Source organism: Hyperolius riggenbachi, chromosome 2 (assembly GCF_040937935.1).
Source record: "Hyperolius riggenbachi isolate aHypRig1 chromosome 2, aHypRig1.pri, whole genome shotgun sequence".
NCBI lineage: Eukaryota > Metazoa > Chordata > Amphibia > Anura > Hyperoliidae > Hyperolius > Hyperolius riggenbachi.
The window spans coordinates 251,201,954-251,222,226 of NC_090647.1; the positions used below are offsets into that span (position 1 = coordinate 251,201,954).

General features: G+C 44.9%; 1 long non-coding RNA gene across 1 annotated transcript; it reads right to left on the reverse strand.

Annotated features, from left to right (window-relative positions):
• Nucleotides 1-5,487: 5,487 nt before the first annotated feature.
• Nucleotides 5,488-12,008, reverse strand: LOC137544277 (uncharacterized). Its single transcript, XR_011025806.1, has 4 exons — nt 11,788-12,008; nt 11,334-11,698; nt 9,186-9,301; nt 5,488-5,695 (listed from the first exon to the last, which is right to left on the reverse strand). It is a non-coding gene; the product is annotated as an uncharacterized lncRNA (long non-coding RNA).
• Nucleotides 12,009-20,273: the final 8,265 nt, after the last annotated feature.

Below are 20,273 nucleotides of genomic sequence, written 5' to 3' on the forward strand. Positions count from 1 at the left end.
TGTACCATGCTTAAGGGTTCTCGCTGTACACACATACTTTAGCATTTTAGGCTCGTTTCACACTGAAAACTGGCGGTAGTGTTGCAGTGCCGCATCCCAACGCCAAAAACAGGCCTTCAGGGAACACCGCATTATTACATGGTGTTCCCTGTCTGGTAGAGTAGAAGAAAAAAGCGCGGGGCACCACTCCTTTAAAAGTCCCTTTATTCCGGTAGGGGAGACAGCAGGTAAATGCAATGGGGGTATCAAGTGCCTGACAGCTGTTTCGCTGGTTTAAACCAGCGTCTTCAGAGGCAGTATGTACATACTAGCAAAATTATGGAAAGGGGGGAGGTTTTAGGGATGCGCAACCTCCCCCTTTCCATAATTTTGCTAGTATGTAACTACCAGGTTAGCTGCTCCCAGCCTGTATTCCTGAGTTTCCCGTTTGCATGGTAAGTAATAGTAGTTATGCATATGATTTGCATCTGAATTGAATGCGAAGTGTGCAGATAGCTTATTATAGGTTCTGCACATGTGAGCTGTTGGTCATTTCAGATGCAGCCTTTGTGGTATGCGCTGGCCCTCTCCTCGCTGTCCATTAAAATGTAAGTTACACATTTTTGCTTAGCTGCTCCCAAGCTTATACATGTGCTGTTTTTAATTTAGGTTAGGCCACTTGCCCGGAGGTCTGCCTCACCGTGGCGCAAGCGTCCAGTATATTATACTTTGCATGCAAACTATAGTGGAAGCCAAAGTTCCTCCATAGTGTAATAAATGTAGCATTTGTTTTGGACGCAGGGCATGCATTTTCAGCCTAATAGAGGTGCTGCATGCCTGAGCGATTAACCAGTCAATTGCAGCATGTTTTTAGGGATGCGCAACCTCCCCCCTTTCCATAATTCCCTGTCTGGCCACCAGCCAAGCAGGAAGTGACATGCGCTTGCAGCCACCTCCTGCTTTTGGTATGTGGAAATGTATTGTAAAAATATGCTTCCACACATGTGCGCCGCAATGCTGACGTTTTTAAAAAAAACCTGCAGGCACATGCGCGGCGCGTCATAGGACGGACGTAAATTCCCAGACCTTCGCACTTGAGCAGCGAGGAGCATCCAAATATCGCTGGATATTGAATGAAAGCCTGCTGACTAATGGCACTATTTGTCTTGACGTTGAGGAACGGTTGCTAGAATACTTTAGACTGAACGATATGCAACACATCAGCCCAAATTACCTTTGGCTAGCACATAAACCATCCATTAGACGATTTTTAATAAAAACAGCTTCCCTCCACAAAAAATCCAAATCAGAACAGCAACTAAACCTAGAAAACAAACTATATAGATTGAAATTGGCCCACGCTGTAAACCCTTCCTTATATTTTTACAAACAAATTCTGGACATATCAGCCCAAGTTAACATACTTCTTTCAGCTAAAACGGAAAAAGCAATCCGCTGGACAAAATCTAAAATATATACGCAATATAATAAGCCCAATACATGGTTAGCTAAGAAGCTAAGAGATGCCCACAACCTTAACAAAATTCTGCAAATTAAATCTAAAAATGGAAATGTCACCTCGGACCCTATAAAAATATACAAAAAATTCCTTAAATATTATCAAGACCTATACTCTAATTCATCAGTAAACCCAGACCCATCCCTAATTGGTTCATTTTTAAGCTCCATTCATACCCCTCGCCTCAGGCCACATAAAGCAGCAACCCTTAACCTACCAATCTCAGAACTTGAAGTCTTTTCTGCCAAAAAGAGATTAAAAAATGGAAAAGCCCCTGGCCCCGATGGCTTCACTGCAATATACTATAAAAAATATAAAAAGATTCTTACTCCATATCTCTTTAGATTCTATAACACCATACTCGACGGGAAAGTTCCCTCCCCAGAATTCCTACAGTCAACTATTACTGTGATTCCAAAACCTAAGAGAGATCACCTGGAGGTGAAGAATTATCGTCCAACATCTCTTCCAAACTTGGACTATAAGATCTTCACCTCCATCCTGGTCACTAGACTTAACAAAGTCCTTTTTGCATTGATCCACAGAGATCAAGTTGGATTTATCCCAAACCGTCAAGCCCCTGACAATGTCAGGAAAGTCATCAACCTTCTTCACAGTGGCCACAATAAAAACCAACCTATGGCATTAGTGTCACTAGACATGGAAAAAGCGTTTGACACCATAAGTTGGCCATATATGCTGGCATCTCTGAGAAAGGAAGGAATAGTAGGGAACTTCCTACAAGCTTATCTGATCTGTACTCCTCACCCACTGCAACCCTTAAACTCCCAACACCTGAACACACCCTCATTACTATACAGAGAGGGACGAGGCAGGGCTGTTCCCAGCCTTGTTCGCCTTAGTCATCGAGCCCTTAGCAGAAGCCCTTAGAACTAACCCTGTCGTCATGGGCATCCCAATAGCTGATAAACAATACAAAGCAAGTTTATTTGCGGACGACCTGCTCCTTTCTCTTTCATCCCCTCAGACTAGTATTCCTATTGCCCTACAAATTGGTAAACAGATTGGCCGCATCTCAGGCCTCAAACTAAACATAAATAAAACGGAAGTCCTTTTTTCAAATATGAACAGAACACAAAGCCAACACTTAGCTAACTCCCTGGGAATAACACTCCAAACGAAATATATAACTTTCTTAGGTATCAATATCCCTGCTGAGCCCTCGCAATTGTTCCAAATTAACATAAACCCAATGATCAATAAACTAAAACAAGACCTGATGTCCTGGAATTCCCCTTAAATCTCTTAGACAGGAAGGATACACGCTGTTCGTATGACATTATTACCTAGGATACTATATCTTTTCTGCTCACTTCCAATCCTAGTCACCCAAAACTCCCTCTTTAAGCTGCATAGGTTAATCTTCAGATTTGTTTGGGCCTATAAACGTAGCAGAATCTCAAGAAAAAACACTGTTTTGAAATAGGTACAGAGGAGGTCTAGGCCTCCCAGATTTATACAACTATTATTGAGCTGCCAGGATAGCTCAATTTGCCCTGATTTTCTCTAAATACAACCCCCTACTCTGGGCCCAGATTGCAAACGACCTACTAGTGCCCCTTAGCTTATCCTCTCTTTTATGGTCCACTAATGCGAAAATAGCAACTCTCAAGTAAATTTCAACAGTCTCATATCATGCCCTCTCTCTATGGTATAGAATAAGATTTCCCAAGAGACTTCAATCTACTCTATCTCCCCTTACCCAGATTTTCAATAATCTTGCTTTTCCCCCTGGGATGGAGCTTAACTCTTTCCAATGGTGGAAATGCAATGACCTTACTCACTTATGCCAATTTTTAATAAGAGATAATCTTCCCACTTGGGATCAATTTAAAAATACTCTTTTTTCCGCCTTACAGATTTACCACTTTCTTAAGTCTATTCCGAGAGCTGCCAAGGGGCCTGCTGCTGTCATGCCCTTTGAAAGGTGGTGTGAATTCTCTCCTTTGACATGAGGTCTTATCTCTCACCTGTACTCTATGCTGTCCCAACCCCTAGATCCACGTAAACTTAAACCAATGCTACAGTGGGAAGCTGACTTCAATTCTACTCTGACCATTTCTCAATGGTCCAAATGCTGTCTTACCATCAATAAGGGTAGTAGCTACTATTCCCACATAGAAACAAGTTTAAAAGTTCTACATAAAACCCACATTACTCCAACTATGCTAAATGGGATTGACAGCAGCAGGCCCAAATCTTGCTTTAGAAATTGCGGTAGAGATGGTAATCATTCAAATATTTGGTGTTTTTGCCTGAAAGTTAAAGTCTATTGGTCCTCAGTCTCATCTCTTATAAGCTCTGTACTGGAAAGAGACCTTTCACCAGACCCATTTATGTTATTGTTAGGCGACAAACCTAAAGGGTGGAAATACCCACCACACCGCCTAACCCAACACATCGCTAAGGCTGCCAAGCTTCATATAGCTAGAATGTGGCAAAAACCCACTCTCTCACTTGACATGACAATACCTATTATTACAGATATCCTAACTTCTGAAAGATGAATTGCAATAGTTAATGATACAATGGATGTATTCACTAAAACCTGGCAGCCTTGGCTGGATTATACTGCAATCCTGGTCTTCGCTCATTGATTTTGTCTCCCTGACCTTTTTATATAAGTAGATATGTTAACAACTAAGACTTTTTGTTGGTGCTCTGTATATGTCTCCTGTGCCAAATACACTGTTTATGCTTTTGTATCTATATGTGGAACGACATGTTATATGTTATAATTTCCTATGTTGAAATCTCCTGTTTCCTCCCAAAGTTGGGGAACTTTTGATTAGCTGCTACTGTAACAATGAGCATTTTGTTCAATAAAAACCTTTTGAAACTAAAAAAAAACCCTGCGTTGCCATAGAGTAACTTGACTTCCGGGCTGACGCGGATCGCCGCAGGTCACACACGATAACGTAGTTCTACACTAGCGTTAGATTGGGCACTTCCGACGCAGTCAGGCCAGCACTGAAGCACCAAGCAAAGTCAACAGTACTAATGGAGATAATGTGTACTGAGTCTTTCACTTTAATACATTCTACCAGTCTCAATAAATATTCATGCTGAGTATCTATAGTGTGCTCACTTTACTGAATGACTGATTGGAGAGAGCTGTAATGTGTTTTTTGTCAGCCAATGATGTGAAACAGAAATAGAACCAGAGATTTAGGTACAGTACTGCAAATCTGTCTGTATGTTATTAGTGCCCCCACTCTCAAAGCAGGAAAAATGGGCACCCTGGACGGGAGGCCGCTGCCATAGGCGGCAATGTTAAAAGTCATGATACAGACAACACTAAAGGCCCATTCACACTGGGGATCACAAAACGCTAGCAATTAGAGTTATCGTTTTGCAGCTGCAATTTGTCACGGTAAATGCGTATATTTAGATGTACATTTTGGGGATTTTTGAGCAATCGCGATTAATGCTTTTTTTACATTGCGATTTGCAATCACAAACGCTCAAAAATCCCCAAAAAGTGTTCCATACACCACTTTAACACATTACACATGACCTGCATGCACTGCAATGACAACTTTATTTGTAGCATATCCAGCACCGCCTACTTGAATTTATAAAAGTCAAGTTGAATGTACCTGCATGTGATTGCCATCCCACAGACACTTGCAGAACAAAGCACTACTAGCCTTCCAGCAATGCTTGCTGTGGTCTGATATTACCAAGCCAAGGAGTTGTAAACTCCCTTGCTCCCTAATAACTGATTGCTTTTGAATCTAGGCCAGGTTTGCAGGATCATTTATGTTCTCCAGCCCCGAGAACCTTACTGAAACAGGCCTAAGAAGACATTTTGCTTTGTTAATGTTCTTGCTTAGCATTATTCTATGAAAATTCCCGGAACTAAAGAAAAGCTGTTCACAGATTCTTCTGAAGATGATCCTTTTTATTTTCCGCTGATATGGAATGTGTGGAGGAGCAGTTGTGTGCCATATTTATGAGTACAGCGTCTGTGCTATGTGACAGCATGAAAACTGAGAGGTGCATTTTCAGAGCTACAACATATATAAGGACCCAATATGTGGTTGTATGTAGCAGCAGTTCTCATTCTTTTTGGTTGAGATTTCATATTGGTGGTCAGTCAGGTGCTCAGCCTATGTTCTCAGAAATTCTACATCCATCAATGTAAGCTGACTTTTATGGTCCTCTAAATTCTATCTAAATTAAAATACATAAAGAGAAACAATTATACCTATTTCCTTCTCACATCTAAACTCTACCAGAATAAATCTATAAATATACTGTACAAGAAGGGACACTTGAGCAGACGATGTTAGTGCTATATAAACAGTAATAAAAGTAATTATGCAGGCATGCTCCTTCTCAAGTTCAGCGACTATCATTGGAGTTGCAATGCTCCCCCCCTCTCTTCCCCCCTCCCCCACCGTTCCACCGTTCAGTAGATCACTATAACAGGCTCTTGGCTTATACTTCTGATTACATTGCAACCAGTCAGCTGCCTGATGCTCACATGGTGACTTAAAGGGACTCCGAGCAGTGCAGTAACTATGGAAAGATGCATACCATTTTGAAGCTCTCTTTCTCCTCTTTCCAACAATATATAAACCGCCGCCTTACGCCTTTTAGTTTTCGATATTTTCGTGATCGAAATCGCGCCAAATGAGATTTTGATCGCGAAAATAACGAAAACTAAAATGCGTAGGGCGGTGGTTTATGTGTCGTTGGAAAGAAGAGAAAGAGAGCTTCAAAATGGTATGCATTTTTCCATAGTTACTTGTATTACTTGTATTACACAGGACGACTTTTCCCCAAAGTCGGCAGCTCCATTCAAAGTCGTCCTGTGTAATACAATCAACTATGGAAAGATGCATACCATTTTGAAGCTCTCTTTCTCCTCTTTCCAACGACACATAAACCGCCGCCCTACGCCTTTTAGTTTTCGATATTTTCGCAATGGAAATCACGGTGGGCGCGATTTCGATCACAAAAATAGCGAAAACTAAAAGGCGTAGGGCGGCAGTTTATATATCGTTGGAAAGAGGAGAAAGAGAGCTTCAAAATGGCATCTTTCCATAGTTTCTGCACTGCTCGGAGTCCCTTTAGGGCTCATACACACGTTCAACAAAGCACACGACCAACCCGATGACATCCTGACCGCATGATAACCCGTTGACGCAACTTGTATTTCCACATGGCAAAACCAACTAAGCGACCAACTCATTTACATACTGCTCATGCAAGCGGAACGAAGCACTGCACGATATGGCCGCATTCAAAACAAGTACAAGTCATTCAAACAACTTGTACAAATGTGGCCAACTACACAATATCAGCCCAACAGTCATGTGAGTTGATCCGCTTGTTGGATCGGGCAAACTGCCTGTTATCAGTCGCAAATGCAGTCATTTGTCACGCATACACAAGCTCAACTATCATCCGACAGACAAAGTTTGGACAATAGTTGGGAGGAATAGTTGCACGTGTATTTACGTGCCTTTACTCCGCGTACAAGAGGAATCGGCACGGGAGACTTGGGCGCAGGATACAGCCGGTATATGGCTGATCCTGCTGCTGCACAAGTTCCTGGCTGTGTTAAATACTATTCCCCCTCCAGGCCGCCATGGATGGTGGGGAATAAAGTAATTCGGCTTCCAGCAATTGCTGGAGGCCGAATTATTGTGTTTTAAAAGTAACTTCAGCTCAATGCTAGCACTAAAATCTCAGTGGAAAAAGAATTCTGAAGATTTACTGTTTCATGGTTTCATTGTATGCTTTTGTTGTTAAGAATCCCAAAGCACGAGCCTGTGTTTTTTGTATTCTAAGCATCACATATATACATATATTCCTTGTGCTTTCTTGAATATGTGACCATTTTTAAGTTGGGCACCAGCTTCAGAAGACAATATTTGTGATGCTTTTATGGTCTTTTCACCATTATTTCATGAAATGAATGCAGTTCTTTAGAGAGATACTGTTATCAGAGTTATTTTGCTTTGTCATTTTAAATACTTAACCACTTCGGGACCGGCCGCCTAACCCCCTTTAAGGACCAGGGAATTTTGCGGTGGAGGGGGTGCGTGCGTTTGGGGGGGTCGGGCGGCCGGATCCCGTCTGTGGTGTGCTGGGCTGTGTATCCCCCATGGAGGCAGGTGTCCCCCCTGTTGCTGGAAGCCATCACTTACCTTCCAGGCTCCAGCGATGAGCCGCAGAAGCCACCTCTTCTCCAGCCGGGATCTCCGCTCCAAATGACGCTCAGGTCGGGTCGCGGCTTGATGACGTCATCAAGCCGGGACCCGGCACTGATGTCAGACGGAGCAGAGATGCCGGCCAGAGCGGAGGGGGGCGCCGATTGTCGCTGGAACAGCAGGGTGGTGAGTGGATCCTCTTCTTTTCCCCCCTGCCGCCGCCGCTGTCAAAGTGATCACTACGATCCGACGGCGATCGTAGTGATCACGTGATCAGCAGCCATACGCGATGGCTGCTGATCACTGAGGGGAGATGCCAGCTGTCATATGACAGCTTAATCTCCCCTCTCGGGTGCGCACGATCGCGTCGGGAGTGGTTCTTTAGCGCGGACATTGAATCAACGTCCGGTCAGAACGGTACCACCACCTGCTGGACGTTGATTCAAACTACGGCGGTCCCCAATAGGTTAAAGAGACTCCTGAAATGAGTCTAAATTCCCTTTTTTAACTTGTAGTTATGTTCATCACTATAACCCCTGCTAAAACGACGCTATCCCAGGCAAAACGAGGGGTTAATACCCCCCAAATCCCCTCTCCAGTGTCCAGGGAGCGCTTCCTGCTTGAGGCAGAGCTAATGGCTGTAGCTCTGCCTCTTAGTGTGTCAATCCCGGCTGATCGCCGCCTCTCCCCGCCCCTTTCAATCTGCCATCACAGAGAGAGGCGGGTAGAGGCGGAGATCCGCCGGCAGATTGACGGGCATGGAGGCAGAGCTGCGGCTCATAGCTCTGCCTCCATGAGTAGCAAAATCCACGACCAAGAAAGTCGTGGATTTTGCAGGGGGGATTTGGGGGTATTAACCCCTCGTTTTGCCGCGGGATAGCGGCATTTTAGCAAGGGTTATAGTGATGAACATAACTACAAGTTAAAAAAGGGAATTTAGACTCGCTTCAGTGTTTCTTTAAACATACTGCAAAAGTGATGATATTCAGGTAATAAGTTCATAAGTGATATGCTCAGTGTTTGACCATATGATAAATATACATAAGCATAAAGTGCATAAGCATATGATTGCATATAGTACTCTGTCCAAAACTTCTTAGGAAACAAGAGGAAACGCAAGCAAACACAAGTAATTTTTATAATTACTTTTTTTTTTAGATATCCCACGGTTTTATATATAATGTATATAAATGTACTTTTTAAGTTTTTACTTTTTCATTGTCTTTGCTCAATGACACATTCATTGAAGTATGCCAGAGCTAAAATCTATGGACTATTGACCCTTGTGATCTCTTTTCTGCTTTCAGAAGCCATTTACTTCCAGGAAAGTGTTTTCTGATTGTGATTCCTTATCAGTGAGGCTTATGTTATAGTCCGACCCAGTACTGATCCGGACAGAAACTGTCACCTGCATACCTGATGTTTAACTCTTTCAGGCAGAGAAAAGAAAAAAAAATGAACACAGCAAAGCAGCACGGTGGCCTAGTGGTTAGCACTCTCACCTTGCAGCGCTGGGTCCCAAGTTTAAATCCCAGCCAGAGCACTATCTGCATGGAGTTCTGTGTTCTCCCTGTGTCTGCATGGGTTTCCTCCAGGCACCCGGGTTTCCTTCCACATCCTAAAAACATACAGAAAAGTTAATTGGCTTTTTTCTAAAATCGGCCCTAGACTATGATGCATACATAGTCATATGACACTGGTAGGGATTAGATTGTGAGCTCCTCTAAGAGACAGTTAGTGACAAGACTTTATACTCTGTATAGTGCTGCAGAAGATGTCAGCGCTATATAAATTCTAAAAATAGTTATTTATGTTATTTGTATGCCTACCACTGTACATACACATGTCTATCTTATCATCAGCTTGATTCATCAACCTGCGGTAAATATACACGGTGCTGGTTAATATTACCAAGCACACATAGCGCGTGGGTATATTACCATAGCGTGCGCGGATAACTACCGTCTTTCCCCTAAAATAAGACATCCCCGAAAATAAGACCTATCTTATATTTCAAGCATGCTTGAAATATAAGCCATCCCCTGAAAATAAGACCTAGCTGCACACCCCCTGAGACCACATAGCCTTGATGCCGCACCGCTGCTGCTGCTGATTTAACTACCTGCTGCTGGCCCCTCTCCTCCAGCAGCAGGTAGTCCATTTTCAAACTGCATATATGTTGCATAATTCTACATCAACTCAGAATTATTTGCATCACACTGACCATCCCTGTTGGCATGCAACAAATTCCTCATCCATCTTTATGCATAATTCAGGTCTCAGATCAGCAGGGAAAGGCAGCTAAAGTTGTATAGTAACAGCTACCCCTACAAAATATAAGACCAGCCCGAAAATAATCCCTAGAACATATTTTTAAGGAAAAATTTATATAAGACAGTGTTTTATTTTTAGGGAAAGACGGTACTGCACAATGCGCTCATACCGCGACTGCGGTACCGGTAATATTAAAATGTCGAATTATGTATGGTAGTCATTAATGTTAATCTTGACACACATTAGTGGAGGATAGTGCTGTTTAACTATTCCAAAGATGTCAGAAGCGGAAGTATTTTTTCCATTGTTAAATGCCACAGATTTTCATTTTTTAAGTGTGCTCAAGTCAAGTCATAACTTTATATAATAAAGCTGTACATATGGGATCTATTATCTGGACAGTATAGGTTTCTTGGAAAAAGATTGTGTTGAGTAGATTTTGGAGAATATGTCCAAAACATATTTAATGACATAAAAATACATCACTTTCTGGGTTGTGAACTAAGGTTATGGAGTTACTAAGAAGATGGCGGTGAGATATAAAGGGCTCATTCACACTAATGGCTTCTTTGCCCTTTTTTCAAATGCAGGCTTTTCAAAATCGCCCTAAAAATGCTTGTGCAACGATGACTCCCTATGAGAGAGTTCACATTTGAGTGGTTTGTTTTCGATCCGCTCAGCAAAGCGCTGCCTGTACCATTTTTGAATTTCAGTAGAAGGTATAGGAAAAACACAAATGCTCACAAAATCGATTTGTGCAACGATTTCGTTCGCGTTTTAAAGAATAAATACATTGTATTTATTTTTTTCCGGGTCAAAGAGTTCACTTCCTGACTTGCATCAGGGAGTGAATTTAAAAACCGCACCGGAAAAGCGCTTAGAAAAGTGCTTTTACCAAAAATGCAGTGTGCATTTTTTCCCCCGAGAGGGGGGAAAAAAACGCTGCACAAAATCGCCAAACTCTTGCGTTTGCGATTACAATTTTAGACTGAAGGAGGCCTTAGAGAATATGAGGCTAAATTCAGTGGAGGTAAACTACATAAAACAGGCCTAATGAATTATAAAATAAAACTGCTGCCACCTTCTGGTCATAGATAGTTTTTCCACTTTGTAATTTAGTATTCCTTGGAATTCATTTTTCTGCCTATTAATTATTACTGATCTATATAATAGCAATATAGTGGAGTCCAAACTTTGCACATCAGTAAACACTAGCAGTGCTCATGTGTATGTGAACTCATGAAGAAGCATGGCATGACTTTTATCAGCTAATATATTTGGAATGCTCTGATGTGCTTTGATCACTTCCTGTTTAGGACATGATTATGATCATAAAATCATATAATATACATCATAAGTGTTAGGAATATTGTTACCTCTGCAGCGGGGAGCAGCGCGGCCGCCACTCTGACGTCTGACGTCACGCGTCCTCTCGCTCATCTCTTTCCGGCAGAACAGGTCTCTCCAGGGTGCATCAGGACAGAATAGCGCACGCGCGTACCCGGAGACAGGACCTTTATGCATTAAGGAGGCGGGTCAGCTGACAGCAGTGGTCTGACTCTCGCCACTGATTGGCTGAGATCAGCTGGGCGGAACCATTGGTATGATCATCTGTATTTAAGCCCTGGGCTGTCAGTGGCTTGTTGTCTGCTGTTGCTGAAACTTTGCAGTGAAAGCTCTCAGACCTTAGTCAGATCCGTGAGTGCTTGATCCGGCAGGACCCCGGGGATTCACACTTAGCCTAGGAAAAACATATTATTGTATATTTATTTATGTGTATGACTCTTTGCTTGAACCTTTGATTACTCTTTCTGCCTCTCGATTCTGTACCTTGCCAATCTGATCTGCTGCCGACCTCGGCCCGACCTCCACTCTGATTTAAGCCTTCTGATTCTGTACCTTTGCTCATCTGATCTGTTACCGACGTCGGCCTGTTTACTGACTACGAATTTGCCTGACGATATTGTACCGCTGCCTGACCGACCTGTTACCGACATTGCCTGTACGACCACTCTATCCAGTGATAGTCCCTACAGCCAAGGGCTATCACATAGGAGTACTCCTGTGTTATATACTGTGCACAAAAACCACGTGTGATCACACTCTGAATAAAATACTGACTACTGAGCTGATAGAGCTTGTTCTGATCATCATATACGTCCAGGGTCAGACTGGGCCACAGTAGTACAGTTTTTTCCCTCGGTGGGCCCCACCTCCAGGTCTCTGGTGGGCCCCCTCCCCCTCATCGTCTGACAGAGCTCTAATCGCTGCCTGCAGCACAAAAATTTTCCTCTTAGTGCTGTAATCATTCATGCTGAGAGCAGTGGCGTAGCTATCCTACCATATTATTATTATGTTTTTATATAGCACTGACATCTTCTGCAGCACTGTACAGAGTACATAGTCATATCACTGACTGTCCTCAGCTCACAGTCTAATCAATGTCATATGTATGGTAACTAGGACATTACTTTATATTGAAGGAGGGGACTCTATGCAAAGTTTTGCTGGGCAGCAGTGTCTCTGAATTACAATGCTGCTAAGATCATGTACATTTGGCCCTGTCCACAATACATCATGACCACGCCCACCTTCCAGTGCATGGTCACGCCCTTTTTTCACTGCAATCATGGGATGTGTGGGCCCCAGGTTTCAATTTCTTTGGTGGGCCCCCAGTGACCCAGTCCGACCCTGTATACGTCACTGATCATTACAATAAGATTATATAAGATTATCACCTAGTCGAACTGAACACATACACGTTTTTGATTTCAGTTTGTGTTGAAGCTTTACATCAGTTGAACTTCAGATTGGTCTCAGTTGATCAGTTACTTTCCAGTTACACCTCTGTTTGGCTTAATTGGTCCATTTTCAAACTGCATATATGTTGCATAATTCTACATCAACTCAGAATTATTTGCATCACATTGACCATCCCTGTTGGCATGCAACAAATTCCTCACCCATCTTTATTATATGTAGTTCAGCAAACATCTGACTCTAGAAAACAGCTTTCAGATGTGTTATGGGGACACTCATGTCACATACAGGGTATGAAAAACGACTGTTTTTATGACTTAAGTCGCTGTGATGACAGATGTCTTTGGCTATTGTTCTGCTGTGCAGTGTACTGTTTTGGGCTTTTACTGTTAAGGAAATTCCTTTGATGAGTATCTGCAGTGAAATCCACAACTCATTTTCCCCTAAGAGTGCTTTCCTATAGATTTCATTGTTGTTTTTCCCTTTCCCTCAGTGACATTTTTGGAATACCTTTGGAAATATGTCTTTGTGTAGTTTGACTAGTGCTTCCCGTGTAACTTTCCAGCAGTTAATTTCATATTAAAGAAGAAAAAGCACTCATAGCTTTGGCCCTTTGTGGCTGAACTATGTGCTTAGTCTTATAATCACCCATCTGTTTCCGGGTTTTGGCAGGGAGGCAACCTCTATAAAAAGTCTACATTGCACTGCTCTGCTTTCATTGTTCTCAGGCGGCTTTAGAGAAACAAGTCAAATCATATATTATATATAAACTTCTACAACAGGTCAAGTCCTTACAGAAATACTGACAGTAATTAATTTTGCAGATTATCTTGCTTCAAAACCTGTATTAAAAAACACCACCTTCTGCAGTTTTGTTCTTAATGCTCAACAAAAGCTGCAAGTTAAGCAAGGTACATTTTAGTAGTAATAAACATAGTAAATGTAAATAAAGATTTTGGGTGAAGCTTCACTTCAACTTGAGGCACAAATGTTTTCTGCTCCAATCAGCAAATCTGCATTTACCGAGGCTTGGTGAGGGGTGACACTCATGTGGGGCACCTCGTGGTGACCTCACGAATCTGCGCCCTGAGGCTGGTGCCTTTTGAGCCTCTCCCCCCCCCCCGCACAGCCTTGCCCACAAGGTTCATAGGCTCTCGCAACATGAAGTCAATCTGCTATCACACTTTTTATCCAGTTAGATATGTGTTCGATTGTGTGTATGATGTGTAAACATCCACCGCTAACGCAGGATCCCCTGAACAGAGATGGCCCGAACTATTTGCCGGCAGACAGTTCCCAGGAAATTTCCGCTGTTCGTATTTTTGGCAAACTGCGAACATTTGGCGTGTTTAACCTGCCTTCTATACATCATATGGAGCCAAACTTTGACCCCTTACCTCAGAGTCAGCAGACACATGCCAGCCAGTCAGCTAGCACCCACTCCTGGACCCCCCACTGCTAAAAAGCAGTTGCGGTGACAATATTGGATTCATTCTCTGCTGGCTGCTGTTAGTGAGAGCAGGGTCAGACTTGCTGCAGTTAAGTAGGGAAAGCATCAGCTAGGCCTGTGTTCTTGTTCCTCACTGACCACATGCTGAAAGCACCCCAAATAGCCCTTTTGAGGGCTAGTACATCGGTCTCCTGTTTTTTATTTTGTGTGCGACACTCCACAGCCCACTGACCCTCATAGTTGTGCACACTACTGCTATTGTGGCCACATTAAATTGCAGGCACAGTATCATTCCAGTGCTTTTTTTTCACTATATTTTGCTATTGTGGCCACATTGCTATTGTGGACAGAACTATTGCATTTCTCTGTGTATGATACTCCACAGCCCGCTGACACCCAGAGCTGTGCACAATACTGCTATTGTAGCCTCATTAAGTTGCAGGCACAGTACCACTCCAGGGCATTATTTGTAGGAATGTACTGTGATTTCTGCCCTTTAGGGATTAAAACCCGACTCTGCGTCAACTCCGTCATTTTTGGTGGGACTTTTGGCATGGATCCCCCACAGGCTTTGGATAAGTAAGTTGCAGCAAGAGCGGATTGCTCAGGTCAAGGCATTGCTCGCCCAGCCCCACAGCAACTTTCAAAGGGGGGAGGTGTGATGGATTCCTCATTCACGGATTCCCTATTTGTTTGTAAGTAGCACTTGAAAACTTTCCAGAGTTCCCCTTAAGTTTGAGATTTCATAGGAAGAAAGTGTTTCTGTAGAAGATTTGTCAAGCTTTTCCAATGCAAAGTTGTAAAACTTCCCTTGTATAGAGGGGCAATAAACCCATTACCTCTTCCTGGTTTGCCACAGCTACATTCTAAGATCTGATTTTTAGAGAACTGAGATAAAAAAAATTCAGGAAATCAGATCCCTATCATAAAACATTTACCACCAAAGCAACATCCCCAATGTCCTGCCCCAAGGAAGATCAGCTCTATCTGCCCTTTAATCCAACTAGTAATAAATAATAGCAGTTCTCTATCAGAATTCTATATTTTTATTCATGTTTACCGCACGAAAATGAGTGGTACCACCACTGGTTAAAAAAATGAATGTCCCAAACCGACAATTACATTGATAGCACCTTATGCTGCAGAGATAAGGTTTCTTTGTAACCCCCCCCACCCCCCCCCCCCCCACCCCACATAACTACACAGCAGTGGCATACCTACCATAAGACTGCAGGTGCTCACAGCCCCGGGTGTAGCCATGGCTAAGGGTGTTGCTGTGGTGCTCAGTCACTGTGTTCTTCCACCTGGGACCTTTTTTCATGGTTTGGGCAACATTCGGAAAAATAGCAGCAGGCAATGCATGGGACTGTACTACTTCCATCACTAGATGGAGCACCTCTCCCCCTTCCTGTCCTCCTGTGGGCAATGTGTCTCCTTGCTCTCTACACACAGTCTTCAGTGAGTGAATGTGCAGAGCAGCAGGGTAAGTAGAGAGAATGATTGCTGTGCTGCAGCTGGGACATTAGCAGGGAGAGGTGGCAGGATATGTTTAGTGCTTCAGAAGTTGCCTGTCATTGGTAGCCATGTGAACTATAATCAGAGAAAAAGCATGTGTGCATCAACCAAGTGAACCTGACAGATCTGGCTTTGCAAATTTGGCCTATTGGCTAATCACGAGACATTGCTCATGCAAATAAGCATTTGCTTTCGCATGCCTAAATATGCAGGGTCAAAACCAAAAACCGCAAAACAATCACCCTGCGGGAATTAGTTCATGCTACATAGCACTATCCAGGGGCGCCACGAGGAGGCTTCCCATTGCCCCCATACAACCGGGGGGCCGCGGGGGTCCCAGGCACTCTCACCGCCTGGAACCCACACAGCGGCACCCCGGAGGTGGAGGCCAGGGGGTGCAGGCGATCTCCCCAGCGTGGCCAGCGCCGGGAAGAGCCGCCCGCACACACCTCCCAGGATTAAAAACAGGCACTTACCTCAACGTCCATTGCGTTCTGCTATATGTGCATAACCTGGGCGCGACACATAAGGGGCGGACAGGCGCAAATAGCCTGCTCCAGGGCTCTCACCTCCTAAAACAAGCCACTCACTACCTGCCCTCAGAAGAAAGAAATGCAATGCTAACTATAATCAGAGAAAAAGCATGTGTGCATCAACCAAGTGAACCTGACAGATCTGGCTTTGCAAATTTGGCCTATTGGCTAATCACGAGACATTGCTCATGCAAATAAGCATTTGCTTTCGCATGCCTAAATATGCAGGGTCAAAACCAAAAACCGCAAAACAATCACCCTGCGGGAATTAGTTCATGCTACATAGCACTATCCAGGGGCGCCACGAGGAGGCTTCCCATTGCCCCCATACAACCGGGGGGCCGCGGGGGTCCCAGGCACTCTCACCGCCTGGAACCCACACAGCGGCACCCCGGAGGTGGAGGCCAGGGGGTGCAGGCGATCTCCCCAGCGTGGCCAGCGCCGGGAAGAGCCGCCCGCACACACCTCCCAGGATTAAAAACAGGCACTTACCTCAACGTCCATTGCGTTCTGCTATATGCGCATAACCTGGGCGCGACACATAAGGGGCGGACAGGCGCAAATAGCCTGCTCCAGGGCTCTCACCTCCTAAAACAAGCCACTCACTACCTGCCCTCAGAAGAAAGAAATGCAATGCTAACTATAATCAGAGAAAAAGCATGTGTGCATCAACCAAGTGAACCTGACAGATCTGGCTTTGCAAATTTGGCCTATTGGCTAATCACGAGACATTGCTCATGCAAATAAGCATTTGCTTTCGCATGCCTAAATATGCAGGGTCAAAACCAAAAACCGCAAAACAATCACCCTGCAATGGGAAGCCTCCTCGTGGCGCCCCTGGATAGTGCTGTATAGCATGAACTAATTCCCGCAGGGCGATTGTTTTGCGGTTTTTGGTTTTGACCCTGCATATTTAGGCATGCGAAAGCAAATGCTTATTTGCATGAGCAATGTCTCGTGATTAGCCAATAGGCCAAATTTGCAAAGCCAGATTTGTCAGGTTCACTTGGTTGATGCACACATGCTTTTTCTCTGATTATAGTCAGCATTGCATTTCTTTCTTCTGAGGGCAGGTAGTGAGTGGCTTGTTTTAGGAGGTGAGAGCCCTGGAGCAGGCTATTTACGCCTGTCCGCCCCTTATGTGTCGCGCCCAGGTTATGCGCATATAGCAGAACGCAATGGACGTTGAGGTAAGTGCCTGTTTTTAATCCTGGGAGGTGTGTGCGGGCGGCTCTTCCCGGCGCTGGCCACGCTGGGGAGATCGCCTGCACCCCCTGGCCTCCACCTCCGGGGTGCCGCTGTGTGGGTTCCAGGCGGTGAGAGTGCCTGGGACCCCCGCGGCCCCCCGGTTGTATGGGGGCAATGGGAAGCCTCCTCGTGGCGCCCCTGGATAGTGCTGTATAGCATGAACTAATTCCCGCAGGGCGATTGTTTTGCGGTTTTTGGTTTTGACCCTGCATATTTAGGCATGCGAAAGCAAATGCTTATTTGCATGAGCAATGTCTCGTGATTAGCCAATAGGCCAAATTTGCAAAGCCAGATTTGTCAGGTTCACTTGGTTGATGCACACATGCTTTTTCTCTGATTATAGTCAGCATTGCATTTCTTTCTTCTGAGGGCAGGTAGTGAGTGGCTTGTTTTAGGAGGTGAGAGCCCTGGAGCAGGCTATTTACGCCTGTCCGCCCCTTATGTGTCGCGCCCAGGTTATGCGCATATAGCAGAACGCAATGGACGTTGAGGTAAGTGCCTGTTTTTAATCCTGGGAGGTGTGTGCGGGCGGCTCTTCCCGGCGCTGGCCACGCTGGGGAGATCGCCTGCACCCCCTGGCCTCCACCTCCGGGGTGCCGCTGTGTGGGTTCCAGGCGGTGAGAGTGCCTGGGACCCCCGCGGCCCCCCGGTTGTATGGGGGCAATGGGAAGCCTCCTCGTGGCGCCCCTGGATAGTGCTGTATAGCATGAACTAATTCCCGCAGGGCGATTGTTTTGCGGTTTTTGGTTTTGACCCTGCATATTTAGGCATGCGAAAGCAAATGCTTATTTGCATGAGCAATGTCTCGTGATTAGCCAATAGGCCAAATTTGCAAAGCCAGATTTGTCAGGTTCACTTGGTTGATGCACACATGCTTTTTCTCTGATTATAGTCAGCATTGCATTTCTTTCTTCTGAGGGCAGGTAGTGAGTGGCTTGTTTTAGGAGGTGAGAGCCCTGGAGCAGGCTATTTACGCCTGTCCGCCCCTTATGTGTCGCGCCCAGGTTATGCGCATATAGCAGAACGCAATGGACGTTGAGGTAAGTGCCTGTTTTTAATCCTGGGAGGTGTGTGCGGGCGGCTCTTCCCGGCGCTGGCCACGCTGGGGAGATCGCCTGCACCCCCTGGCCTCCACCTCCGGGGTGCCGCTGTGTGGGTTCCAGGCGGTGAGAGTGCCTGGGACCCCCGCGGCCCCCCGGTTGTATGGGGGCAATGGGAAGCCTCCTCGTGGCGCCCCTGGATAGTGCTGTATAGCATGAACTAATTCCCGCAGGGCGATTGTTTTGCGGTTTTTGGTTTTGACCCTGCATATTTAGGCATGCGAAAGCAAATGCTTATTTGCATGAGCAATGTCTCGTGATTAGCCAATAGGCCAAATTTGCAAAGCCAGATTTGTCAGGTTCACTTGGTTGATGCACACATGCTTTTTCTCTGATTATAGTCAGCATTGCATTTCTTTCTTCTGAGGGCAGGTAGTGAGTGGCTTGTTTTAGGAGGTGAGAGCCCTGGAGCAGGCTATTTACGCCTGTCCGCCCCTTATGTGTCGCGCCCAGGTTATGCGCATATAGCAGAACGCAATGGACGTTGAGGTAAGTGCCTGTTTTTAATCCTGGGAGGTGTGTGCGGGCGGCTCTTCCCGGCGCTGGCCACGCTGGGGAGATCGCCTGCACCCCCTGGCCTCCACCTCCGGGGTGCCGCTGTGTGGGTTCCAGGCGGTGAGAGTGCCTGGGACCCCCGCGGCCCCCCGGTTGTATGGGGGCAATGGGAAGCCTCCTCGTGGCGCCCCTGGATAGTGCTGTATAGCATGAACTAATTCCCGCAGGGCGATTGTTTTGCGGTTTTTGGTTTTGACCCTGCATATTTAGGCATGCGAAAGCAAATGCTTATTTGCATGAGCAATGTCTCGTGATTAGCCAATAGGCCAAATTTGCAAAGCCAGATTTGTCAGGTTCACTTGGTTGATGCACACATGCTTTTTCTCTGATTATAGTCAGCATTGGTAGCCATGTGCACTGGCTGCTGTAATTCTAGAGTTCCCTAGGTTATTATTTATCCTGAACAGAGTAATTAATCAATAATGCAGTGCAGTCTGCTGTTGCAGAAGCCAGTGATACAGGTGATAACAGCTGACTCCTGTAGTGAGCAGAGAAGCAAGCTCCAGGCAATTTAGATTAACTTGATTGCTGGTAATCTTATCTCTTTTCCCAGCTCCCCCTCCCACCCTGTTGTCTTCCCCATGACCCTTTCCTCTTTTCAGATTTTAGTGGCTTCTTTTAACAGCATATCCCTGACAAATAGCACTGGTGATGTCTGCAGTACCTGGTGAGAGGTCTTCCTGCCATTTCTCCTCTCCCACCAGGCTCTGTCTTGTTGTGCCTCTACTGTCTTGACCCCCCCCCCCCCTCTTCCTATGTATCCCCCTTTTTCCTATGTCTCCCTTTTCTGACTGTCCTCAGGGGAGCTCACAATCTAATCATAAAATAGTCATAATCTAATGTCCTACCATATTATTATTGTGTATTGATATAGCACTGACATTCTCTGCAGCACTGTATACATATTTTCATAACAACGGTTCGCTTCATCCACATCCTGATGGCACCTTTTTCTTAAAAATCCTCCAAAGCTACACATGCTTAGCACCCCAACCCATCAACCCTCTCATCCAAAATGTTTGGGTTTTTTTTGTGTGTGTCTGTAAATAATCAGCACATGGTGTCAAATTCCCCAGGTGTGCCACTGCTACACAGTCTTTGATATGTATAAATTCAAGAGATCATAAGTCATAATTTGGTGTCATGAATGTACCA